Source organism: Mustela putorius, unplaced genomic scaffold, assembly GCF_011764305.1.
Source record: "Mustela putorius furo isolate JIRA1106 unplaced genomic scaffold, ASM1176430v1.1 tig00000682_pilon_pilon_pilon, whole genome shotgun sequence".
Taxonomy (NCBI): Eukaryota; Metazoa; Chordata; class Mammalia; order Carnivora; family Mustelidae; genus Mustela; species Mustela putorius.
Genome location: NW_025421443.1, coordinates 112613 through 126689, shown reverse-complemented (window position 1 = coordinate 126689; position 14077 = coordinate 112613).

The following is a 14077-nucleotide window of genomic DNA, read 5'->3' as shown; positions in this document are numbered from 1 at the left end:
CATTTGAAAACATATTTTTCCCAGTACAAGTTTTAGAAATGTAAGTTGTAGAAACATAGACTTTTATTGATCAACTGATGCATTTTTCCTCCAGAATTATAATTCTAGGGAAGTCTCAGATTTTATAGGTTTTATGTAGACTTTATGTTTCTCTCAACCTGTGATCTGATAATTATGAAATATAATTATAATTATATATCTTTTGTGTAATAAATGGAGAGTTTATCTTATTAACCATAATTATTTAAAATCTTTTTATACAGGCACACAATATAACATAATAACAAAGTAATACCTTAGATCCATTTTCCTTAAAAGGATTTATGTTTTTGAAAGTTCTATACTTTTCTGCCTCAGAATTCTAGATGTAGGGGCGATCCTTCCTAAACTTTTGGAAGTTCCTTCCAGGTTTTGAGCTCTTGGCTAGTATTAAAAAAATTAAAATAAATTTTGATTTAGTTTGGAGAAGTAAAGAGCAAAAAGGTTAATGATTTTTAATAAGAAGGAATCACTCATGTGCACACACACACACACACACACCCCACAAATGATCAAGCTCTTCTATGTAGCCTTAAAGGATTACAGTAGTCTGTGATGACTGGAGGATGACTAGTTGACAAAACAGAATGTGAGTACAAAAACCAAGTGTATTTGTTTTCTGTACAATAAAGGACTCTAACAGCAAGCAAATATAAATATTGCTTCTTCCACTTGAAAAGTAAAATAATGTGAAAAAAACACAATTATATCAACCCTACAATGTAGTTCTATACTGTATTATATCTTAGATATATATTTTATAGTATTTATCCTATAACTATATAGCCTTTTAAATATATGCATTTATATGATATATTCAGTGGAGTGTACTTTTATAATTATGTTCATAATCTAACATTTAGCATGTTATTAATTTTAATAGCTATCATTTTAGTTACCTGCTATTACAAGTTGGATGTGTAGATTATCCTACTCAACCATTCTTCTACCTCTATTTTATAACATCATTATAATTTAGTGTATATGTAAAACTGCTTTGGAGAAATCTGCCTTGGAGTAGCTAAAGCAAAATAGAAAAGAAAACCCTTATGTAATAGTTTCAAAGGTTTATAGGTATTACAGGGCAGTTAAGGAGCTCTGCTTCATATGGTCATTTGCCAACCCAAATTCTTCTTGACCTGTTGCTCAGCCATCCCTTATGGTTTTGTATCTTTCTGCATGATTAGAGATGGCTCTGTTCCATAAATGAAGAATTAGGAATGGAGGAAATCAAGCAGATGGCAAAAAATTCCCATCTAAACAAGTAATCCTACTTTCCATTGACATTCTGTTCACAAGATTTTAGTAACAGGGTTACATTTGGTTGTGTAAGAGACTGGGAAATCTTGTCTCTAGTTTTCCTATCATGGAGTGAGCTAAACCCATCATTATAGATGGAGGAGTAAACTAATTTTGAAGGATGCTGAATATTTCTTTGCCATACTCTATAACTCTTTCATCAAATTATCCGTGCACAATCATCTTCTTTCACATAGAACATATTAACACCCTCCCATTAACAATAACCCATTGTTTCATCCATTAAATTCATACAGCTTAGACTTCAGTGCCTCTGATTAATAAACAAGTCCAGTGTTTCCATAAAGCTCAGACTGAGTCCGCATGACTTGGGTTATCATTTAATGAAAAGACAAGATACCTGCTCATCATACACACACAGTGAGTAAAATTTTTGAGAAGGACAAGGAGAACCTCAACAATATTTTTCATATTTTTGACAGGAAACAATTGTAGGAGCCAATGAAATCCCTGATCAAACAATAAAGTTCCTTGGTTATACCTTTTAACACCTCTGGTTTTTCTCTTTGGATATAACTTTCTTGTTGTTGTTTTTTTTTATTTAAAAATTTTTTTTAATGTCTCAATGTTTCCCTTGTTGATTTTTTTCACTAGGGAATTTCCCTTGTAGTCATATCTAAAATGAGTGACTTTTATATTTGCCCTTTTGAGCTTGCAAGTGTTGCAAAACATTTTTTGGTAATGTGGGTTTGAGATCCAGGTGGTCTATTCATGTGGTTTGATAATATTTTTCTTTTAAAATTTGTTTTCCTTGGGATCCTTATTTCATATTTTCCCTAGTCATTTCCTTAAACTTTCTAACTCCATTTTAGTTTATGATTTCTATTTTTACCTGTGATCTTTACCTTCTAGTAGTGGTAACCTTAAGGACACCTGAAACAAAAAGCCTGATCAAGAAAATAACACCCCAAATAATGTGATCTCTTTCGGTCCACAGGATCGTCCACACACCAAGGCTGCAGGACCATGACCTCAATTTCAACACCAGCACAGCTCCTCACTTCCACAGAGGGGGGAAAGAAAAGAAATAATAATGAAAAATTCTTTTTTTAGGCAAGTGACATGGAAGTGTACATATTATTTTGTTCATAGTCTGAGAATCTAGTCATACAGCAAATCTATTTGAAAAGAAGCCTAGAAATCTAGTCTCTATGTCCGTGATCATGGGCCCAGGAAAAACCGCTTTTAGAACAAAGCAGGTAAATATTTTGGCATTTGTAATGTATATTTTGAAATTGCATTTTTAGTGGTTTTACAATTATCTTTGGCTTGGCAGTTTCAGTTTTACTGTAATCTGGAGAAATATAAGATCTGCAAATGATAAAATATGGCTCTTCACTAATGACTTAATTCGAATGCAGGATCTTAATATTGAGGTTCGCTGCTTGACTCTAATATGTTATTGGTATTTTCTTATTTCAGGTTTTTATTTAAATTCTAGTCAGTTAACATACTTGGTAAAATGGTTTTTGGGGTAAAATTGAGTGATCCATCACCTACATACAACACCCAGCACTCATCAAAACAAGTGCCTTTCTTAATCTCCATCTCCGTCCATCAACCTTCAGTTTGTTCTCTATAGTTAAGAGTCTCTTATGGTCTGCTTCCCTCTCTCTCTTTGTTCTTACATATTTGTAAGAGATACTCATATAGGATAGTGGTTTTGTTTGTTATAAACAGACACCATTGCTTATTTTATGTTATTGGCTGTATTTTATTTCATGGGATGCAAGGGTGGTTCAACATTTGCAAATCAACCAATCTGATAGAACAAATCAATAAGAGAAGAGAGAAGAACCACATGGTCCTTTCAATTGATGCAGAAAAAGCATTTGACAAGACACAGCATCTGCTCCTGATTAAAACGATTCAAAGTATAAGGACAGAGGGAACATTCTTCAACTTCATAAAATGTGTCTATGAAAAACCCACAGTGAATATCATCTTCAATGGGGAAAAGCTGTATTTTATTTCAAATTGTCAGAGCTGACAGCTTGCCTTTATTTCTTTTCCATAGCATCCAAATTAAGACAAAAAAATTATTTCCCTACTTAGGCTGCAATAATAATACAGAAATCGGCTACATATTTATTGCTTTGACATATGTATTGAATGAAGATCCAAATAGATTTTACCTACAAATTGCCAGTCAGTTACTACAATTTCATGATTAATTTAATCCCTATTTGATCAAAGAGGCATAGTGCTCACTGTCTGTATTCCATTATCCAGGCAAGAATTGAGATCTCTTCAGGCCTTTAGTTGGATCTTAGCATATATTTCCACCTTTAGCTTCTGCACAGCTATCTTCTAAATGTGTGTGGGTACTAATACAACAACAGCAACAACAACCTATTTGAGATATAAAATTGGAGAGCATAATTATGAGTGCACACTAAGAAAATTCCTAGCACTGTTAAACTTTCAACAAATTCATCAGAGAGATTCCAAAATCCATGATTAGAACGGGGAGAAAGGGGCACCCACCTGGGTGGCACAGTTGGTTGAGCATCTGACTCTTGGTTTTGGCTCAGGTCGTGATCTCAGGGTAGTGAGATTGGGCCTCGTGTCTGGCTCCACACTGAGCATGGACCTGTTTGAGATTCTCTCTCCCTCTCCCTGATCCTCCTTCTCATGCTCTTTCTCTCTAGAATAAATAAATAAATTAAAAAAGGGGTGGGTAATGGGGATAAGAGTTGGCCTAAATTTATTTACAGTCTTGTGAGGATTTCAAAACAAAGCTTATGAAAGTAATATACATTTACTACAGAATGTAAGAAAGTATAAAACCATAGTCAGAAAAACAAGTCATGACAATATCTAGCAGATTGCTCCTTCAAATGTAGGAGTTTTGTATGAGTTTTGTTACATTACTCAATACCTAGTGGTTGGTTCCCTTATTTTTAATGTGGACAATAAGATTGACTTCAACTTATGCTTCATGTATAGACTAAATAAGTCAGTATTTGTAAATTCTGTGAGCTTTTTCTGATATATATGTTACTTTTAGAAAAATGCAGGCTTTACAGGAATTGGTTTCTAACTCCTAGTCTTAAGACTCAATATCTGAATGATTTGGGAAAATCACTCAAACATTCTATAGTTAATAATTATATGAAAATATTATCCCAGAATAACCACCTTTATTCAACCATGAACATTTATTAGGGAAATATCATATTCCAGATATTGTTTTACATGCTATTTGTATAACTATGGATAAAACAATCTACCTTCTTCATAAATTTGATGACATAGTAGAATATGTTAAGTGTAATGGAAAAAATAAAGTGACAATAGAGTAGGAAGTGCAAGGAATTGTGTGTATATATTAAACATAGGGTCAGAGAAAGTCTCAATAAGGAAGTGTAATTTGAATTGAGGGAGAGAGCAGTAGTTGATGCTCATAGGCAAAGACAAGAATAGGTATGAAGTTCCTGATCTGCCCGCCTTGTTTGAGGAAAGACAACAAGGGAAGAAGTTGTGAGAAGAGTAATAGGGAAGTAAGTCAGGTGGAAATGGAAAGTCACATTTTGAAGGTATATAGTCTATGAAAGACTTGGCTTTGAATCAAGAATTGGGAATGGCATGGCATTGGAGAGGCCTGAGCAGAAGATTCATATAATCTAATATGTTTTTAGAGGATCACTCTGCCGACTTAAGATGGTAAACCAACTAATGTGTCTGCAGAGAGAAGACTTGACAGACATTAATTCAACTGAGGGATAATTGGAGTTTAATCTGGTGAGTACATGGTGCTTCTCTTAGTCCAGTCTGTTGCAGATATGGAGGCTGCCAAGTTCTTAAAACTCACCCCATGTCCACCAACCCATACATAGTTAATTGATCCAGAGGCTATCCTTCCAATTCAGGTCAGAGCATGGTGGCATATGAAATTTATAAATTTTGGGGTTCCTGGGTGGCTCAGTGAGTTAAGCCTCTGCCTTTGGCTCAGGTCATGATCCCAGAGTCCTGGGATCAAGCCCCATGTCGGGCTTTCTGCTTGGTGGGAAGCCTGCTTCCCTTTCTTTCTCTGCCAGCTTCTCTGCTTACTTGTGATCTCTGTCTGTCAAATAAATAAATAAAATCTTAAAAAAAAAAAGAGGGGAGGAGTCAAGATGGCGGAGAAGTAGCAAGCTGAGACTGCTTCAGCTAGCCGGAGATCAGCTAGATAGCTTATCTAAAGATTGCAAACACCTGAAAATCCATCGGCAGATCGAAGAGAAGAAGAACAGCAATTCTGGAAACAGAAAAACAACCACTTTCTGAAAGGTAGGACCGGCACAGAAGTGAATCCAAAGCGACGGGAAGATAGACCCCGGGGGGAGGGGCCGGCTCCCGGCAAGCGGCGGAGCAACCGCGCACAAAATCAGGACTTTTAAAAGTCTGTTCCGCTGAGGGACATCGCTCCAGAGGCTAAACCGGGGCGAAGCCCACGCGGGGTCAGCGTGGCCTCAGGTCCCGCAGGGTCACAGAAGGATCGGGGGTGTCTGAGTGTCGCAGAGCTTGCGGGTATTGGAAGGGGAAAGCCGGCTACAGAGACAGAGCTGACAGTAAGCTCGCAGCTCCGTGTTACCTTGAACCGGTCGCAGGCTCGGTGAGCTCGGAGTGCGGCCGGAGGTCAGGCAGACGGGAGTAACTGGGCGCTGTTCTCTGAGGGCGCACTGAGGAGTGGGGCCCTGGGCTCTCGGCTCCTCCGGGCCGGAGACCAGGAGGCCGCCATTTGTATTCCCGTCCTCCGGAACTCTACGGAAAGCGCTCAGGGAACAAAAGCTCCTGAAAGCAAACCCGAGCGGATTACTCACCCCGGCCCCGGGTAAGGGCGGTGTAATTCCGCCTGGGGCAAAGACACTTGAGAATCACTACACCAGGCCCCTCCCCCAGAAGATCAACAAGAAATCCAGCCGAGACCAAGTTCACCTACCAAGGAGTGCGGTTTCAATACCAAGGAGAGCAGCAGATTTCCAGAGGAGGAGAAAGCCAAGCACGGAACTCATGGCTTTTTTCCTGTGATTTTTTTTTTTAGTCTTGCAGTTAATTTAATTTTTTCTTTTTCATTTTTTTTTTTTTCTCGCCTTCGGGTAAAATTTTTTTTTTTTTTAACTGTTACCTTTTTCTTTTTTAACGATTTTTTACTAGTTTATCTAATATATATATATATATTTTTTACATTTTTCTTAGGTGTTTTCTTTTTTTAAAAATTCTTTTCTTTTTTTTTTCTTTTTCTTTTCTTTTTGCTTTTTTCTTTCTTTCTTCCTTTTTGAACCTCTTTTTATCCCCTTTCTCCCCACTCACGATTTTGGATCTCTTCTAATTTGGTTAAAGCATATTTTCCTGGGGTTGTTGCCACCCTTTTAATATTTTACTTGCCCCTTCATTTACTCTTATCTGGACAAAATGACAAGACGTAAAAATTCAACACAAAAAAAAGAACAAGAGGCAGTACCGAAGGCTAGGGACCTAATCAATACAGACATCGGTAATATGTCAGATCTAGAGTTCAGAATGACAATTTTCAAGGTTCTAGCCGGGCTCGAAAAAGGCATGGAAGATATTAGAGAAACCCTCTCGAGAGATATAAAAGCCCTTTCTGGAGAAATAAAAGAACTAAAATCTAACCAAGGTGAAATCAAAAAAGCTATTAATGAGGCGCAATCAAAAATGGAGGCTCTAACTGCTAGGATAAATGAGGCAGAAGAAAGAATTAGTGATATAGAAGACCAAATGACAGAGAATAAAGAAGCTGAGCAAAAGAGGGACAAACAGCTACTGGACCACGAGGGGAGAATTCGAGAGATAAGTGACACCATAAGACGAAACAACATTAGAATAATTGGGATTCCAGAAGAAGAAGAAAGTGAGAGGGGAGCAGAAGGTATACTGGAGAGAATTATTGGGGAGAATTTCCCCAATATGGCAAAGGGAACGAGCATCAAAATACAGGAGGTTCAGAGAATGCCCCTCAAAATCAATAAGAATAGGCCCACACCCCGTCACCTAATAGTAAAATTTACAAGTCTCAATGACAAAGAGAAAATCCTGAAAGCAGCCCGGGAAAAGAAGTCTGTAACATACAATGGTAAAAATATTTAGATTGGCAGCTGACTTATCCACAGAGACCTGGCAGGCCAGAAAGAGCTGGCATGATATTTTCAGAGCACTAAACGAGAAAAAACATGCAGCCAAGAATACTATATCCAGCTAGGCTATCATTGAAAATAGAAGGAGAGATTAAAAGCTTCCAGGACAAACAACAACTGAAAGAATTTGCAAATACCAAACCAGCTCTACAGGAAATATTGAAAGGGGTCCTCTAAGCAAAGAGAGAGCCTACAAGTGGTAGATCAGAAAGGAACAGAGACCATATACAGTAACAGTCACCTTACAGGCAATACAATGGCACTAAATTCATATTTCTCAATAGTTACCATGAATGTGAATGGGCTAAATGCCCCTGTCAAAAGACACAGGGTATCAGAATGGATAAAAAAACAAAACCCATCTATATGTTGCCTCCAAGAAACACATTTTAAGCCCGAAGACACCTCCAGATTTAAAGTGAGGGGGTGGAAAAGAATTTACCATGCTAATGGACATCAGAAGAAAGCAGGAGTGGCAATCCTTATATCAGATCAATTAGATTTTAAGCCAAAGACTATAATAAGAGATGAGGAAGGACACTATATCATACTCAAAGGGTCTGTCCAACAAGAAGATCTAACAATTTTAAATATCTATGCCCCCAATGTGGGAGCAGCCAACTATATAAACCAATTAATAACAAAATCAAAGAAACACATCAACAATAATACAATGATAGTAGGGGACTTTAACACTCCCCTCACTGAAATGGACAGGTCATCCAAGCAAAAGATCAGCAAGGAAATAAAGGCCTTAAATGACACACTGGACCAGATGGACATCACAGATATATTCAGAATATTTCATCCCAAAGCAACAGAATACACATTCTTCTCTAGTGCACATGGAACATTCTCCAGAATAGATCACATCCTCGGTCCTAAATCAGGACTCAACCGGTATCAAAAGATTGGGATCATTCCCTGCATATTTTCAGACCACAATGCTCTAAAGCTAGAACTCAACCACAAAAGGAAGTTTGGAAAGAACCCAAATACATGGAGACTAAACAGTATCCTTCTAAAGAATGAATGGGTCAACCGGGAAATTAAAGAAGAATTGAAAAAAATCATGGAAACAAATGATAATGAAAATACAACGGTTCAAAATCTGTGGGACACAACAAAGGCAGTCCTGAGAGGAAAATATATAGCGGTACAAGCCTTTCTCAAGAAACAAGAAAGGTCTCAGGTACACAACCTAACCCTACACCTAAAGGAGCTGGAGAAAGAACAAGAAAGAAACCCTAAGCCCAGCAGGAGAAGAGAAATCATAAAGATCAGAGCAGAAATCAATGAAATAGAAACCAAAAAAACAATAGAACAAATAAACGAAACTAGGAGCTGGTTCTTTGAAAGAATTAATAAAATTGATAAACCCCTGTCCCGACTTATCAAAAAGAAAAGAGAAAGGACCCAAATAAATAAAATCATGAATGAAAGAGGAGAGATCACAACTAACACCAAAGAAATACAAACTATTATAAGAACATACTATGAGCAACTCTACGGCAATAAATTTGACAATCTGGAAGAAATGGATGCATTCCTAGAAACATATAAAACTACCACAACTGAACCAGGAAGAAATAGAAAGCCTGAACAGACCCATAACCAGTAAGGAGATTGAAACAGTCATTAAAAATCTCCAAACAAACAAAAGCCCAGGGCCAGACGGCTTCCCGGGGGAATTCTACCAAACATTTAAAGAAGAACTAATTCCTATTCTCCTGAAACTGTTCCAAAAAATAGAAATGGAAGGAAAACTTCCAAACTCATTTTATGAGGCCAGCATCACCTTGATCCCAAAACCAGACAAGGATCCCACCAAAAAAGAGAGCTATAGACCGATATCCTTGATGAACACAGATGCGAAAATACTCAACAAAATACTAGCCAATAGGATTCAACAGTACATTAAAAAGATTATTCACCACGACCAAGTGGGATTTATTCCAGGGCTGCAAGGTTGGTTCAACATCCGCAAATCAGTCAATGTGATACAACACATCAATAAAAGAAAGAACAAGAACCATATGATACTCTCAATAGATGCTGAAAAAGCATTTGACAAAGTACAACATCCCTTCCTGATCAAAAACTCTTCAAAGTGTAGGGATAGAGGGCACATACCTCAATATCATCAAAGCCATCTATGAAAAAACCCACCGCAAATATCATTCTCAATGGAGAAAAACTGAAAGCTTTTCCGCTAAGGTCAGGAACACGGCAGGGATGTCCATTATCACCACTGCTATTCAACATCGTACTAGAGGTCCTAGCCTCAGCAATCAGACAACAAAAGGAAATTAAAGGCATCCAAATTGGCAAAGAAGAAGTCAAATTATCACTCTTCGCAGATGATATGATACTATATGTGGAAAACCCAAAAGACTCCACTCCAAAACTGCTAGAACTTATACAGGAATTCAGTAAAGTGTCAGGATATAAAATCAATGCACAGAAATCAGTTGCATTTCTCTACACCAACAGCAAGACAGAAGAAAGAGATATTAAGGAGTCAATCCCATTTACAATTGCATCCAAAACCATAAGATACCTAGGAATAAACCTAACCAAAGAGACACAGAATCTATACTCAGAAAACTATAAAGTACTCATGAAAGAAATTGAGGAAGACACAAAGAAATGGAAAAATGTTCCATGCTCCTGGATTGGAAGAATAAATATTGTGAAAATGTCTATGCTACCTAAAGCAATCTACACATTTAATGCAATTCCTATCAAAGTACCATCCATCTTTTTCAAAGAAATGGAACAAATAATTCTAAAATTTATATGGAACCAGAAAAGACCTCGAATAGCCAAAGGGATATTGAAAAAGAAAGCCAACGTTGGTGGCATCACAATTCCGGACTTCACGCTCTATTACAAAGCTGTCATCATCAAGACAACATGGTACTGGCACAAAAACAGACACATAGATCAATGGACAGAATAGAGAGCCCAGAAATAGACCCTCAAATCTATGGTCAACTAATCTTCGACAAAGCAGGAAAGAATGTCCAATGGAGAAAAGACAGCCTTTTCAATAAATGGTGCTGGGAAAATTGGACAGCCACATGCAGAAAAATGAAATTGGACCATTTCCTTACACCACACACAAAAATAGACTCAAAATGGATGAAGGACCTCAATGTACGAAAGGAATCCATCAAAATCCTTGAGGAGAACACGGGCAGCAACCTCTTCGACCTCTGCCGCAGCAATATCTTCCTAGGAACAACGCAAAAGGCAAGGGAAGCAAGGGAAAAAATGAACTACTGGGATTTCATCAAGATCAAAAGCTTCTGCACAGCAAAGGAAACAGTTAACAAAATCAAAAGACAACTGACAGAATGGGAGAAGATATTTGCAAACGACATATCAGATAAAGGACTAGTGTCCAGAATCTATAAAGAACTTAGCAAACTCAACACCCAAAGAACAAATAATCCAATCAAGAAATGAGCAGAAGACATGAACAGACATTTCTGCAAAGAAGACATCCAGATGGCCAACAGACACATGAAAAAGTGCTCCATATCACTCGGCATCAGGGAAATACAAATCAAAACCACAATGAGATATCACCTCACACCAGTCAGAATGGCTAAAATCAACAAGTCAGGAAATGACAGATGCTGGCGAGGATGCGGAGAAAGGGGAACCCTCCTACACTGTTGGTGGGAATGCAAGCTGGTGCAGCCACTCTGGAAAACAGCATGGAGGTTCCTCAAAATGTTGAAAATAGAACTGCCCTATGACCCAGCAATTGCACTATTGGGTATTTACCCTAAAGATACAAATGTAGTGATCCAAAGGGACACATGCACCCGAATGTTTATAGCAGCAATGTCCACAATAGCCAAACTATGGAAAGAACCTAGATGTCCATCAACAGATGAATGGATCAAGAAGATGTGGTATATATACACAATGGAATACTATGCAGCCATCAAAAGGAATGAAATCTTGCCATTTGCAACAACCTGGATGGAACTAGAGCGTATCATGCTTAGCGAAATAAGTCAAGCAGAGAAAGACAACTATCATATGATGTCTCTGATATGAGGAAGTGGTGATGCAACATGGAGGCTTAAGTGGGTAGAAGAAGAATAAATGAAACAAGATGGGATTGGGAGGGAGACAAACCATAAGTGACTCTTAATCTCACAAAACAAACTGAGGGTTGCTGGGGGGAGGGGGTTTGGGAGAAGGGGGTGGGATTATGGACATTGGGGAGGGTATGTGCTTTGGTGAGTGCTGTGAAGTGTGTAAACCTGGTGATTCACAGACCTGTACCCCTGGGGATAAAAATATATGTTTATAAAAAATTAAAAAAAAAAAAAAAAGAAATTTATATATTTTTAGTTGCTATGAGCTTCACCATAGGTAATAAGAAAGGGGTGATAATGAAAGCTACATTTTCTTTTCTAGAGTAAATACTCCTTTCTGGCTTAATGCTAATCCAATTTTCTTTGAAAAAGGATATTCAAGGGGCACCTGGGTGGCTCAGTGGGTTAAGCCTCTGCCTTCGGCTCAGGTCATGATCTCAGGGTCCTGGGATTGAGCCCCGCATCAGGCTGTCTGCTCAGCAGGGAGCCTGCTTCCTCCTCTCTCTTTGCCTGCCTCTCTTCCTACTTGTGATCTTTCTCTCTGTCAAATAAATAAAATCTTTAAAAAAAAAAAAAAAGAAAAGAAAAAGGATATTCAGGTTATTCCATGCTTGCATCCGAGATTCTGAAGTCTGAAAACCAGGGAAAAAAGTAACATCATTTTAGACTTTTCTTATTCCCTAGTCACCCATATTCCAGAAACAATGCATATATATATATATATATATATATATATATATATATGTATGTATTTTGTACTTGCAGAGACAGGAGCTGTTAAGCTAGGCTTGTTGCTTATTCATAGTCTGCATCATTAATTTGGCTCAGGATGTAGTGATCAGGTGACTTAGGATGTAGTGATCAGGTGACTTAGCACTATGCTGTGATTTGCACAAGCCCTTAGTGCATTTTGTTATAGTTGTAATATAAACTTGATGTACCAATGTGGACATTTTCTATTCTTATGTTTTATACTATTTCAGTGAGTAATGGGTCTCTACTTACTCTACCATTGTACCAGATTTTTCTAAGGAATAACTCTATAATATTTAAGATAATAATCCTCGATATAAGTAGGTGAAATCCTGTGACATCAGGGATCAAAACATTTCTAGATCACTACTTGGCGGAGACTTAAGGTAGAAACTGATAAATGAGATGAATACCTGATGTGGAGGCCAAGAAAATAAGGCTGTACCCACCTCGAGTCTAGCCCTAACATCGCCCTCCCCTCCATAAAACTGAAGGAGGCTGAGGCTGAGGCCAAAGAAAATGGAAACAAAGTTAAACCTAAATCTCACTAACAAGAATGCTTGATAGGAGAAATGTGACATTCCACCAGGAAACTCCCAATTGTCGTCATGTTAGTGCCTCATTAGAGGGAGAAAGGTCCTTGACTTGATCATAACCAGGCCTCCAATATCCTGACAGTCTTTTTTACCCTGATAGCCCTTCTGAACATCCCCTTTGTCCTCACCTACTGCTGAGCCAGCAATCATGGCCCACTTATCTACTGCCGAGCCCACCTCCACTCTGCCTTTAAAAACTCTGACTATAATCTGGCTCGGGGTCCAAGTCCCTGCTCTGCTGTGTTGGGTATACTTGGGCCTAAGCTTAAGCTTGTCAAATAAACCCTCCTGTGATTGCATCAGTGTTGGCTCCTTGGTGGTTTCTTGGACATGAAAACTTGGGCATAACACCTGAAATATTATTTCTTTCAGATTTTTCTCATGCTAGAGTCAATACTTCACTGTTAAGATGCCTAAGAATGTTTTGTACTCATGTGTTAGCTGTATATTATTTATTTAGGTAAATTACAAAGGAAACTTGGGAATTCTTGATGGCGATTGAGATTCCAATGGCATCTTCTATATACATATTTTAGCAGGTAAGTATAAACTTAACAATGCCTTGATTAAAATGGAGTATAATGCACTGGGCATTTGCATTTTGAAAAGGAATCTTCTTTTATACTGAATGGATTTTGGCCTACTTACAATCAGTGACCAAGCACACAACAAAATCATTGATATTCCACAGGAAGGGGTTTACTTTACAAATTAGTTATATGTGAGCTAAGCAGTAATAACAAAAAAGCATTGGTTTTAATACTAAAATGTGAAGAGTCTCTATTTTTAAGTAAGTCTCATTTGACTTTCAACACTGTATATTAGTTTACTTTCCCAGTCCAATTTGATTAGCTCAAAGAACATTAGCTTGTTGATTTTTTTACCTTGCTAAGACATTTTTAAAATGTCATCAAAGTACCAGTAGTAATCTTCTGGCCCATTTTCAAGTTGAAACCTCTGTGTGGTGTGTGTGTGTCTTATAATTTCCTTTGATTTGCTTCTTTTCCTTTTTGAATGCAAGTAGTTAAAAATAAGAGAGTGACAGAAAATAATGTTTTAATACTTTAAGGCTAAATCAAATCATAACCCTTTTTTGTGAAGCAGGATTATT